Below are 12128 nucleotides of genomic sequence, written 5' to 3' on the forward strand. Positions count from 1 at the left end.
GGAGTGTAGTAGATGAGTGTAATAGCAGACTAATCTACCTATTCTCTGTCAATGCCCTTACGGGATTCCGTACCTTGAAGTTTACGAGTAAAGTCACACTTACCTTGAGTCTGTGCCCGTGCATCCTTCATTAAGAATATTACATTATCGATTACATTTTATTGATTTGGTGTCAAGATACCGCTATATATTGTTATAAAATGAATCTTATTGTTAGTCATTGCTACAGCGTTATTTGCAAAATAGTAATTATTTTCATTAGGCTATTATCTTATTATGATGACTATTTGAACTACTGGTTAGATGCTAAACTGCATTTTGTTGTCTGGTACTTGTATTCTGCAATGACAATAACGTATATATTTCCTTATTTCTTGATGTGTTGAAGCTCCGAGGTCCTCTCGAATTCTCCCGTCCATTGAAGGTAACTTAATCCTGATGGGGGATGGGTGTTTATGGTGCGGGCTGGGAGAGGGGGCTGGGAGAGGATCATTGTTTTGTTTGTGGAGCATGCGGGTGCAAATGACTGAGTGGCAGACATTGCATATGGTTTTCTAGTTATGATTTTTTTTTTTTTTTTTTTGTGTGTGCTTGATTGTATTTTCAGTTTCATATTTCAAAGTTGTTATTGTAATTCTGTATGCTCTCAGTTTGACAATAAATCTGAGTCAAACTTCATTTTCTATGTATGTTTTTCTTTGAGTGGGTAAATGTATAGAGGTGAATGGGTTAATTTTCTAAACAAGTGATAAACAGTTGAATTTGGATGGACGCCTGCCACTGAAGGTGGATCACAAGGATAAACCAGGTTCAGTGGATACTGTACTGATACATCACCTGGACTCGCTGCCAGTCTGCAGCACTGACATTCGCAAAGAAACAAGATATGATCCAGTCCTGGCATGGGTGATGGACATGATCTTGTCAGGTCACTTTCCTGTCCGGCACGGGGGCGGGACAGTGCACTGATACCCTATTAATCAAGGAGGGATGAGCTCTCGGTGGTACAGGGGTGTCAACAACAGGCCAGAGTATGTCAATCATGTCAGCACAACCAAGTCTCCCGGTCTCTCCCCACTTCACTCCTGGCCGTGGCCAGGTACGCCGTGGCAGAGGATTCATGTGGACAAGAGGCCAGAAGTGAAGCTAATGGGCTCCACCACAACCGCATGAGGACCAACGCATTAGAACGTGTAGATCAGTGGATAGGAAGGGTAGAGGATGATGAGAAGACACCAGTCTGAACAGGTGGAGGTATTACTTGCTTATTGTTATGCATGGAATAGAATGAGGAATGATGTCAAACATTCCTAAATGCATGGAATGGAATGGTGCAAGTAGTAAGTAAAGCTTTATTTATATAGTGCCTTTCGTACATGAAATGCAACTCAAAGCGCTTAATAATGCTATTCCTCATTCTATTCCTTGCAATAGCCCGTCCTCCAATTTCTACCTCTGCCAGCCTCCCCTGGAGAGGTTATCAAATAGGCATAACATTTGGGGTGTATTCAGTATGTTAAAATGTTCAGAACGTGGCTCATAGATAATCATTTATTTTGTTTACCATTACACAACTCAGTGACAAAGACAAAAAAAACTTGGAAATATGTTGGCTATTGTTAATTTAGTTTTTGTACTAGCTTCTTCTACCTTTAAGCTACTGGTGTTTACATTTACGTACATTACATTTTTGTACGACTGTTTACACTCCACGACTTTAGTCATCTGTGTAAATACGTACTTCCGGGTCCAATAAAACGCTATTTCCTTGCCTATTTGCTTGAATTTTTTATATTTTTTATTTCCTGGGTTAGGAAGTGGTTATAGCTTTGGTTATAACTTTGAAGTGGTTTGCAAACATTGCAAACATCAGCAAAAACATCAGCAAAAACAATTAGCTAACAAAACCACTAAAAGCTGTTTTTTCTAAATTGCCCCAAGGCCGATACGAACCAGCGATCTTTGGGTTGCAAGTCTTGCCGCCCCTCTGACTAATAGGATTATTCCTTTTGTTTCATAGTCATGAGAATCAAGTCTTTTAATCTTTCAAATAGAAAAGTGCTTGAACATCAATATTTGCACAAACAGGGCGGGCTGTATTCTAACCCCAAAATGAATTGAAAGGGGGCATCTAGGGTTAGAATACAGCTCTTTCTAGACAACCAATAATGGGATATTGAGTAATATTTTCATTACACCCATTTGAAAGTCTGACCAACTTTGATTTGGTCATGTGCTATTCCTTCATATTTAGAGACGATAGTATGACTTCATGAGGAAATAAAGAAAATGATTCTCCTCTTAAAATATCTTGTGCCATTAATCACTGAAAATTAAAAAAAAAAATAAACAATGTGAGAAGGTTACAGCATGACGTTTATGGCAACACATCTCTATCAATATGTTTGAGAAACCAGAGTGTAAGAAAAGAGTCTGAAAATGTCAAATGTAATGTATTCAAAACTCCCATGGGTTAACATGGTTGATTTTTCTCATGTTTTGGTACTTTTCTGCACAAGCAAAATGATGCTCTAAGACCTCTTTACTCTGGGTGTGGTGGTAAAAAGGGACACATTTTTGGGGTAGGTTCTCGTATTTACTTTACACAACAAGTACCTCTTCAGATACTTCCGGAGAGTCTGGTCCCTAAGCCCATAGACTATTGGACTGACAAATCTGGGCATAATTTGAACTATGACATAGCTAGTGAACCGGATCTCTAAAACAGATGAAGGAAATATATAAAACAGAAAAGATTTAATCAATGGGACTATATATGTAATCATACACAGCAGTAGCTGGAACCCATGGAGCAAGACAGTGTTACGAGCCTTCTTGGCATCTGAGTTAGCATTAGCTACCTTAGCAGTAAACATGATCCGGAAGTATGTGTAGAAAAGGGTGAGCCAGACCAGAGACAAATACACAATGTGTGAGATGTTCCTTTTCTCTATCATGAATGGGCGGTGGAACAGATAGTCACGACTGCAGAAGATTTTTGAGTGGAAGAAGAGTGGCTCTGTGGCTAGCAGGTAGAAGAGGTCTGGTAGAACAGGGATGGCCCCCATCACCCAGATCAGAAAAATCAAGGCGTAGGTCCGGGGAACAGTGCAGATTTGAACGTGGCGGAGAGGGATACAGATGGCGATGTAACGTTCGATGGCCATGCAGGCCAAGTTCACAGGGGTGTTCAGGGTGGTGAAGATGGCGATCATCAGAAGGAAGCAGCAGAAAGACACGTTGATTCGGAACAGGGTATAGCTGAGGACGTGCAGGAGGACTGCGAGGGTGAGCTGGATCATGTCGTTGACTACCAGGTGGATGAAGAGGATGTAGCGAGGGTTGGTGTTGAAGATCTCATGCTTGAAGAAGGTGTGGACCAAGGTGCCATTGATGTAGTTGATGGAGATGCAGAGCGCTACCACAATGATGTTTTTAGTCAAGGCCGTGGTGAATGTGTCTCTCATTTGGAGGACATAGGTGACGTTGCTTTCCATTGAGACATTCATCTCTGAATTGGTGGATTTTCTGTGAAAAAAATAGAAGTTAGATGAGCAATGGTTTGGCTAAAAACCTTATCTATCAAATAATCCATGTCGTTATCATTGCATTATCATTCCTATTGTTAGTTGATACTGATACAGCCACTGGTACTACTCACCCTTTATAATATCCTGGAATCGGTAGACCACCCTGGCATGATACACACAAAGATGTCTCTGGCATGAGTTTATATATCTTGATATGAATCCTGGGGAATTAGGGCATGGGTGGGGTTGGGGAGGCCGAAACCAAGGCAATAAGACATAGGCTTATTCATTATGGTGAAATGTTCAGAACGTAGCACATAGATTATCTTTTATTTATCATTCCACAACCTGATGACAACGGTGCCTTGTCCATTGCCTGCTCTTGTTTCTTTTATTTTTTTACTAGACAAACCTTTAAGTTACTGGTATATGCATTTTTTTCAATTACACATTCTGACTCCGTTACTATGATCCTAAAATAACTTTACATCCTACTTTACATGTCTGTGCAATGTTTTGGTTTAACATTGTCTCACTGTCCCTCATCTTTCACACTCATCTTCCATCGTCTCTTTATGGCTGGCATTACTTTAGAGTGTTAGGGATAAATCTAGGTATAGAGTCCAGAGAAGGTAGGGACATGGAGTGGGAAGGGATATTGGGGAAGGTTAGGAAGACGTTAGGGTTATGGAGTTTGAGAGGGCTGAAGCTTAGAGGGAAGGTGGTGGTAGTCAATGCACTCTTGATGTCCACATTTGTGTATGTAATGGGTGTGTTGGATGTGCCAGAGAGAGTGGTTAGGGAGGTTGAGAGGATGGTGAATGAGTTTGTATGGGAGGGGAAAGCGATAAGGATTGCACGGGAGGTATTAGAGAATGAATGTAAGGATGGAGGATTGGGGTTGATGAATCTGGAGGTGAAAAAGAATGCTATGATAGTGAAAAGGATGGTGAAGTATGTATATGGGGATCGAGAGTTTGCATGGGAAATATTCATGGCCGAGGCCATCAGTAAGAGTGGAGGGTATGGGGAGAGTGGGGTGTATATGAAGATGAAGAAGGAGATGTTAGAGGGAGTAGCACCTTTCTATAGGGAGGTTTTGGAGGCATGGGGGGAGTTTCTACAATGGGTGTCTTATGAATGTGAAAATGTGAGACAGGTGTGGGAGCAATCAGTGTTTTTAAACCCAAGAATAAGATATGAAGGGAAGGAACTGTATGATAGGGCAATGATGAAGGCTGGGTTGGGAAAGGTGAGGGATTTGGTGTATGAATTTGTACCCGGATTCATGCCTGCAATGGTGGTGGTGGATGCAGTAGAGGAAATGGGAGATGAGATGTGCGAGGGGGCAGCGAGGAATATGTTAGAAAATATTAAAGAAGGAATGCCAGTGGAGTGGAGGGCAATGGTGGATAGGGAAGTGGAGGAAGAAGGGGAGAGAAGAGAGGTAGGGTTCTTTATAGGTGAGGGGGATGTCAAAATTAAAATGGGAGGTGTGAAGACAAGGATGATATACAGGATACTGAGGAAAGGGAAGGTGAGGAGGCCGGCTGCAGAGAAAGTATGGGAGAGAGTATTTCCAGAGATGAGGGTGGGAAGGGTGTGGGAGAACTTGAAGGTGAAGTGGAACTCCATAGAATGTGAGGAGATGGATTTTTTACTGAGGCACAACAGGATCTTTAACAATGTTATTATAAGCAAGTTTGAGGCAAATGTTGATAGGATGTGTGATGTATGTGGGGAAGCAGCAGAGACATTTATGCACCAATATGTGGAGTGTGGGAGACTGGGGTTATATATGGAGAAGATGAAAGAGTTGATTAGTGGAAACTGGGAAGGAGGGTATGTGGAGGAGATGGATTGGAAGGAGTTGTGGTTGTTTGGGGTGGTGGGTAAGAGAAAAGGGTGTAATGTGAATTTGCTGAATTATGTATTGAGTCACGGGAGGTATGCGGTCAGGCTGAGAAGGAATGTGGCTCATTATGAAGAGAGGGTGGTGGATGTGTGGGAGGTGTTTAAGGATCTGGTGAGAAGGGATGTAGGTATGATAAGGATGTGTGTGGGGAAGGAGACATTTGAGAAGGTGTTTGGGGAAGGGAGCACATGTATAACTGTGGGGAAGGATGGAGGGTTGGTATATGACTTTGAATGAATTGTTGTGTTTGTTTGTTTTTTGTTGTTGGTTTGAATTTATGTTTTTATTATTTTTGTTGGTTTGAATTGATGTTTTCATTATTTCTGTTGGTTTGAACTGTTGGGTTTTCTTATTTTATTGGTTTCTTTGAGTTTGAGGTAGGGGGCTGATGCCTTCCTATGTGTAAATAATGTAAATTATACATTTTTGATTTGTTCTTGGGGCATTTTCCCTTCAGTTTTGACTTGAGCAAGTGAAATGCATGCTCAATTGGATTCAGGTCAGGTGATTGACTTGGCCATTGCATAACATTCCACTTCTTTGCCTTAAAAAACTATTTGGTTGCTTTCGCAGTATGCTTCGGGTCATTGGCCATCTGCACTGTGAAGCGCCATCCAATGAGTTCTGAAGCATTTGGCTGAATATGAGCAGATAATATTGGCCGAAACACTTCAGAATTCATCCTGCTGCTTTTGGCAGCAGTCACATCATCAATAAATACAAGGGAACCAGTTCCATTGGCAGCCATACATGCCCATGCCATAACACTACCACCACCATGCTTCACTGATGAGGTGGTATGCTTTGGATCATGAGCAGTTCCTTTCCTTCTCCATACTCTTCTCTTCCCATCATTCTGGTACAAGTTTATCTTTGTCTCATCTGTCCATAGGATGTTGTTCCAGAACTGTATAGGTTTTTTAAGAAGATGTTGTTCCAGAACTGTATAGGTTTCTTGGCAAACTCTAATCTGGTCTTCCTGTTTTTGAGGCTCACCAATGGTTTACATCTTGTGGTGAACCCTCTGTATTCACCCTGGTGAAGTCTTCTCTTGATTGTTGACTTTGACACAGATACGCCTACCTTCTGGAGAGTGTTCTTGATCTGGCCAACTGTTGTGAAGGGGTTTTTCTTCACCAGGGAAATAATTCTTCTGTCATCCACCACAGTTGTTTTCCGTGGTCTTCCAGGTCTTTTGGTGTTGCTGAGCTCACCAGTGTGTTCTTTCTTTTTAAGAATGTACCAAACAGTGATTTGGCCACACCTAATATTTTTGCTATCTCTCTGATGGGTTTGTTTTGATTATTCAGCCTAATGATGGCTTGCTTCACTGATAGTGACAGCTCTTTGGACCTCAGAGTAGCACAGCAACAGATTCCAAATGCAAATAACACACTTGAAGGCTATACGTTCACACTGCAGGTCTTGATGCTCAAATCCGATTTTTTACACAGATCAATTTTTTTTGTTTGGCAGTTCACATTACTTTTAAAATGTGAGCTACATTGATTCTCGTGTGAACATTCCACAGCCCTTAACAGACCCGCATGTGCACAAGGACAGCGCACTGTTTACAATAATAATAATACATAAGACTTATATAGCGCTTTTCTAGACACTCAAATACGTTTTACAAACTGAAAAGATCGAGTAGTAAAATAAAAATAAACCAGAAAATAAATAAAATAAAGTATAGGGGTCTAATTAATTTGTAGATTACTAAATCTAAATCTAAGTGTCTTTGTAGGATACAGGTCTACTCTGTATACTGTCTGCAAGTATATCTAGATGTATGATATATAATATATATGATAACATGATAACATATATATGATAACATGATAACATATATAGCAGTGGCGGCTGGTGCTAAACATTTTGGGGGGGGCACAGCAGTGTTTCCTCCAGGATTTTTCACATTAGTGGCGGGGGGGTCCTCTTTTCGCGTGCACGCGCACGTTTACCCGTACCTCCGCCGTTCTGTTCGTGGTGATTTTAGAGGCAATAGATTTTTTTTAAATATTATTACTAACACCAGAAGACAAGACATACAAACTGTGGTGAGCTACATTGCTTGTGTAACATTAGCTAGTAGCTATCCATTTTTCACTCATACACGGCCGGAAAAGTGAACAGAAATACAACGCTGACTTACGGTGGTATCTTGCGGCTGTCTTCACAAAGAGCTCCAGGATGCTTTCGCTTGAGGTGCTCGTTCATTGCAGATGTACTCCTGTGATAGGCCATTTCATTTCTGCACAGTTTACAGACCACCACATTGTTTTCTTTTTTTGTAAAAGCCGGAAATTGCAAAACGTCACGTTTGACGTCAGACTTAACAACCGGATATTCAGGACGCACATTTTTGCGCCCCGGCCTAGAAATAGGAGACAGCCAATTGGAGCGCTGCTACAGCTCACGTGTAAGCGAAAAGTATTCGGCCTGCCATAGACTTGCATTGACCGGCGCCCCGACGCCTGCCCCTATGTATTTTAACAGTGAATTTTACACACACACACAGATAAAATGTTTATTGTATTGGAGGATTTTTAATGAATGCTGATAGGCGCCGACAGAATATCAGCCGCATTTTGTGAATAAACAATGTTTATTTAAAAAAAAAACTTTTACAAATCGCAACTAGGAAGTAAAGGTGGGGAACTAGGAAGTGAAGGTGGGGGCGGCGCCCCAGCGCCCTTTATCGGCCAGCCGCCACCGATATATAGGATAACATGATAACGTTACAACCGGATTCATTTTCAAGTTTTTGTGCAGTGGAAGCCGGCAAAGATATGAGCAAGTGCATCTAGAGTGCAGGGTTGCCAGATGGGGCGGGTTACTGCCGAATGGGCTACTGGATTTATCGGTTATAGACTGGTTAGGCTGTAAATTGTCAATCCCATCTGGCAACCCTGCTAGAGTGACGTAAAAGTCGCATTAAAAGCGACTTGACAATTCAGACGGCGGGCACGTTGCAAAATATCAGATATGTATCCGATGTAACACCACCTCTGAACGTGCCCCAGGTCGGATTTTAAAAAGTCTGATTTCATGTTGCACTGTTCCCATGGTCATGCATAAATCAGACCTGAGTCGCGTGTCGGCAAAAAGATCGGATTTGGGTCACATTTCACTGCAGTGTGAACGTAGCCGAAATGAACTCTAGACATTTTATCTGCTCCTTGTAAATGAAATAATGAGGGAATAACACACACCTGGCCATGGAACAGCTGAACAGCCAATTGTCCAATTACTTTTGGTCCCTTAAAAAGGGGGAGGCACATGTAGAATCTGTTGTAATTCCTACACTGTTCACCTGTTTTGGATGTAAATACCCTGAAATTAAAGCTGAAAGTCTGCACTTAAAGCAAACCCATTGTGGTGGTGGTGTACAGAGCCAAAATGATGAAAATTGTGTCAATGTCCAAATATACATGGACCTAACTGTACTGACCAGTGGAGGCTGGTGACTTCCAGAATTGAGGAGGCCAATTTTTGGAAAAACGAAATGGACTACATTAAAAATAAAACTGTTCAATAAATCCTAATCCTAAAAATCCTAGATTTATACATCTATTCGATGTATAAATCGCGCCAGAATCTCGCCGACTTCCGAGGTCATTTTAAGCAAAAGTATTTGGCCAAATGAGCTATCATTTTCAGGGATAATAGCCATGGGTGTTCTAGACGTGTCCTGCCAAGGACAAGTTGATAAGACACTCGTAGCCACTATGGCGAGTGTTTCTTTGACTGAAGTGACTGGCGAATTCTCAAAATAGCTTCATGTGATTGGACGAACAAAATGTCAATCTTTCAGCCCTGGACTCAATGCATGGTGCTGTAGTGTTACATCAGCCTGGACACTTTAAGAGACTTTGTTGTTTAAAACGGTCACTTGGGTTGTTTTTACACAGCTCCTTGAGAGAGTCAAAGGTCAGGTTACCAACTGGGGCCATTAACGTGTCTTAACCAATACTTGTGGGACCATCTGACATTTGCCATCACCCTCCACAGAGTGTTGCCTGGGAGACAAGAACACTAAAGGACAGAGTCTTCCATTAGCCCTCATTAGAAGATGCTGAAAAAGGTTAGCCATTGCGGGCCAAGGGGGGAGACTTATGAACAGTACACACAGGGATCATCACAGGGACTTATTAAGCTGTCTATGGAGATAGGAGCTGAAGTTAATCTAAGTAAGTATGTCTGTGTAAGAAAACAACCGACGACACACAACTTCACTAACCAATCACAGAAGGAGTGCTCTCACTTTGCAGTCGTTCTAGGATTCTGCAAACAGCAGGTTAGGAAGAAAGTAAACAACACAACAACAAAAAGTTCAGTCTTTATTGCCTTCTGTGCCAGAATACAGAGAGTCATCAAACATTACAAAAAAAGGTTATTAGAAAATATACAAAATGTGCAGGTAACCAAATATAGGGGTGTCATTCTTTTTTATGTGGCTGTGAGTTCACTCCCAACATGCTTTTTGTGTTGGTTTAGTGTAACAGATCAATGTTCAGCCAATCAAATAATTTGGTTTGGCCTGGATGGTCCTATACAGTAACATATAGCCAGGCACATATCAGCCTACTTGTGACCCAGTCAGTCCTAAAGGGGGCCTAGTCAGAGGTATTCCATCTGCTGCTACCGTCACCATGGTCAAGGTTATCTGGTGCTTCAACACCTTAAATCTCTAATAATATATGCATTAAAATAATAATTAAATATGCCATTTAGCTGACGTTTTTATCCAAAGCAACTTACATTGCAACAAGTGCATACAAGTCAGTATAGACTAAACAAAGAACAACAAGATACCAGAAGGCCCTGATCATTTACATAGCTCTGTGACATTCTCTCTGTCCCTCACCAATGCATTCTAATGCATAACATTAGATAATATATAATATAAATATGAATATAGCCTATATCTTCGGTCTGCGAAACAACATAGAGCGGTGCTTAGAATGGAACACACCCCTCTACTATCAACTTTGTAGACTTCAGGAAGGCCTTTGACAGTGTCCACCGAAACACTTTCTGGAAGATACTGCACTCCTATGGAATCCCACCAAAGATCATCACAATCATAAAAACATTCTATGAACATTTTGAGTGTCACAACTTCGCTTTCAGTGCCACGACCCGCAATCATTGACACCACCTGTGTGCAATCAGGCCTTCAACCCTCTCCTACTTAAGCCCTGCACCTGCTGCCAGTCAACGCCACTCATGGTTGGTTCAAATGCTAACATCTAGTTCAAACGCTGCTTACCCGCTTTACCCTGTCTAAAGCTGGGTACACATAAAGATAATCTGGCCGATTTTCCCCCTTCTGACCAAAGACAGCAAACGCCAGATTATCGGATGGCTCTAAAGATTATCCTACAAGATTATCCTGTTGTGTGAGGTGTGTTAAGAGTCAATTTCTTCCGACAATCTGCTCGGAAAATGGTCGGGGCCGACAATCGTAAATGTTAAATGTATTCAATATTTACGACCAAAAATCCTTATGTGTGGGGGCAACTCCCAACTCCCGACAACTCCCGACTAGGGTTGCCAGATGGGCTCTGTTTTTTTTGGTGGAATTAGCGATTTTAGACTGTTGTTAGGGTGGAAAATGTCAATCCCATCTGGCAACCCTGCTCGCGAGTCCGATTGTGACGTGGATGGAATGTAGCCAATCAAGAAGCGAACTGACTTCTTCTTCCGGTGTCTAATGATCGCAAGGTCGGCAAATTAGCGGTTCGAACCCCCGGCTGGCCACATGTCAAGGTGTCCTTGGACAAGACACTGAACCCCAAATTGCTCCCAATGAGCACGCCGGCGCCTTGCATGGTAGCTTACCGCCATTGGTGTGTGAATGTGTGTGTGAATGGGTGAATGAGAGGCCATTGTAAAGCGCTTTGGAATAAGGCGCTATATAAGTCAGTCCATTTACCTGCCTTCCAGCCTGACCCTCGCCTGTCTGCCTTCCAGCTTGTCCCTCGCCCGTCTGCCTACCTGCTTGTCCCCTGCCTGTCTGCCTACCTGCTTGTCCCCTGCCTCTCTGCCTACCTGCTTGTCCCCTGCCCGTCTGCCTACCTGCTTGTCCCCTGCCTGTCTGCCTACCTGCTTGTCCCCTGCCTGTCTGCCTACCAGCTTGTCCCTCGCCTGTCTGCCTACCTGCTTGTCCCCATGCCTCTCTGCCTACCTGCTTGTCCCTCGGCCTTCTGCCTACCTGCTTGTCCCCTGCCCGTCTGCCTACCTGCTTGTCCCCTGCCTGTCTGCCTACCTGCTTGTCCCCTGCCTGTCTGCCTTCCAGCTTGTCCCCTGCCTGTCTGCCTACCTGCTTGTCCCCTGCCTGTCTGCCTACCTGCTTGTCCCTCGCCTACCTGCTTGTCCCCTGCCCGTCTGCCTACCTGCTTGTCCCCTCGCCTGTCTGCCTACATGCTTGTCCCCTGCCTGTCTGCCTACCTGCTTGTCCCCTGCCTGTCTGCCTACCTGCTTGTCCCCTGCCTGTCTGCCTACCTGCTTGTCCCTCGCCTGTCTGCCTACCTGCTTGTCCCTCGGCCTTCTGCCTACCTGCTTGTCCCCTGCCTGTCTGCCTTCCAGCTTGTCCTCGCCCGTCTGCCTTCCAGCTTGTCCCCTGCCTGTCTGCCTTCCAGCTTGTCCTCGCCCGTCTGCCTACATGCTTGTCCCCT

The 12128-nt window shown here is 43.2% G+C and overlaps 1 pseudogene across 1 annotated transcript; it reads right to left on the minus strand.

Annotated features, from left to right (window-relative positions):
* Positions 1 to 367: 367 nt before the first annotated feature.
* On the minus strand, positions 368 to 3509 carry LOC308171272 (odorant receptor 131-2-like; annotated as a pseudogene). Its single transcript has 2 exons — positions 2547 to 3509; positions 368 to 435 (listed from the first exon to the last, which is right to left on the minus strand). The product of its transcript is annotated as an odorant receptor 131-2-like (transcript).
* Positions 3510 to 12128: the final 8619 nt, after the last annotated feature.

This window comes from Nansenia antarctica (genome assembly GCF_963989245.1).
Source record: "Nansenia antarctica genome assembly, chromosome: 15".
In the NCBI taxonomy this organism is placed as follows: domain Eukaryota; kingdom Metazoa; phylum Chordata; class Actinopteri; order Argentiniformes; family Microstomatidae; genus Nansenia; species Nansenia antarctica.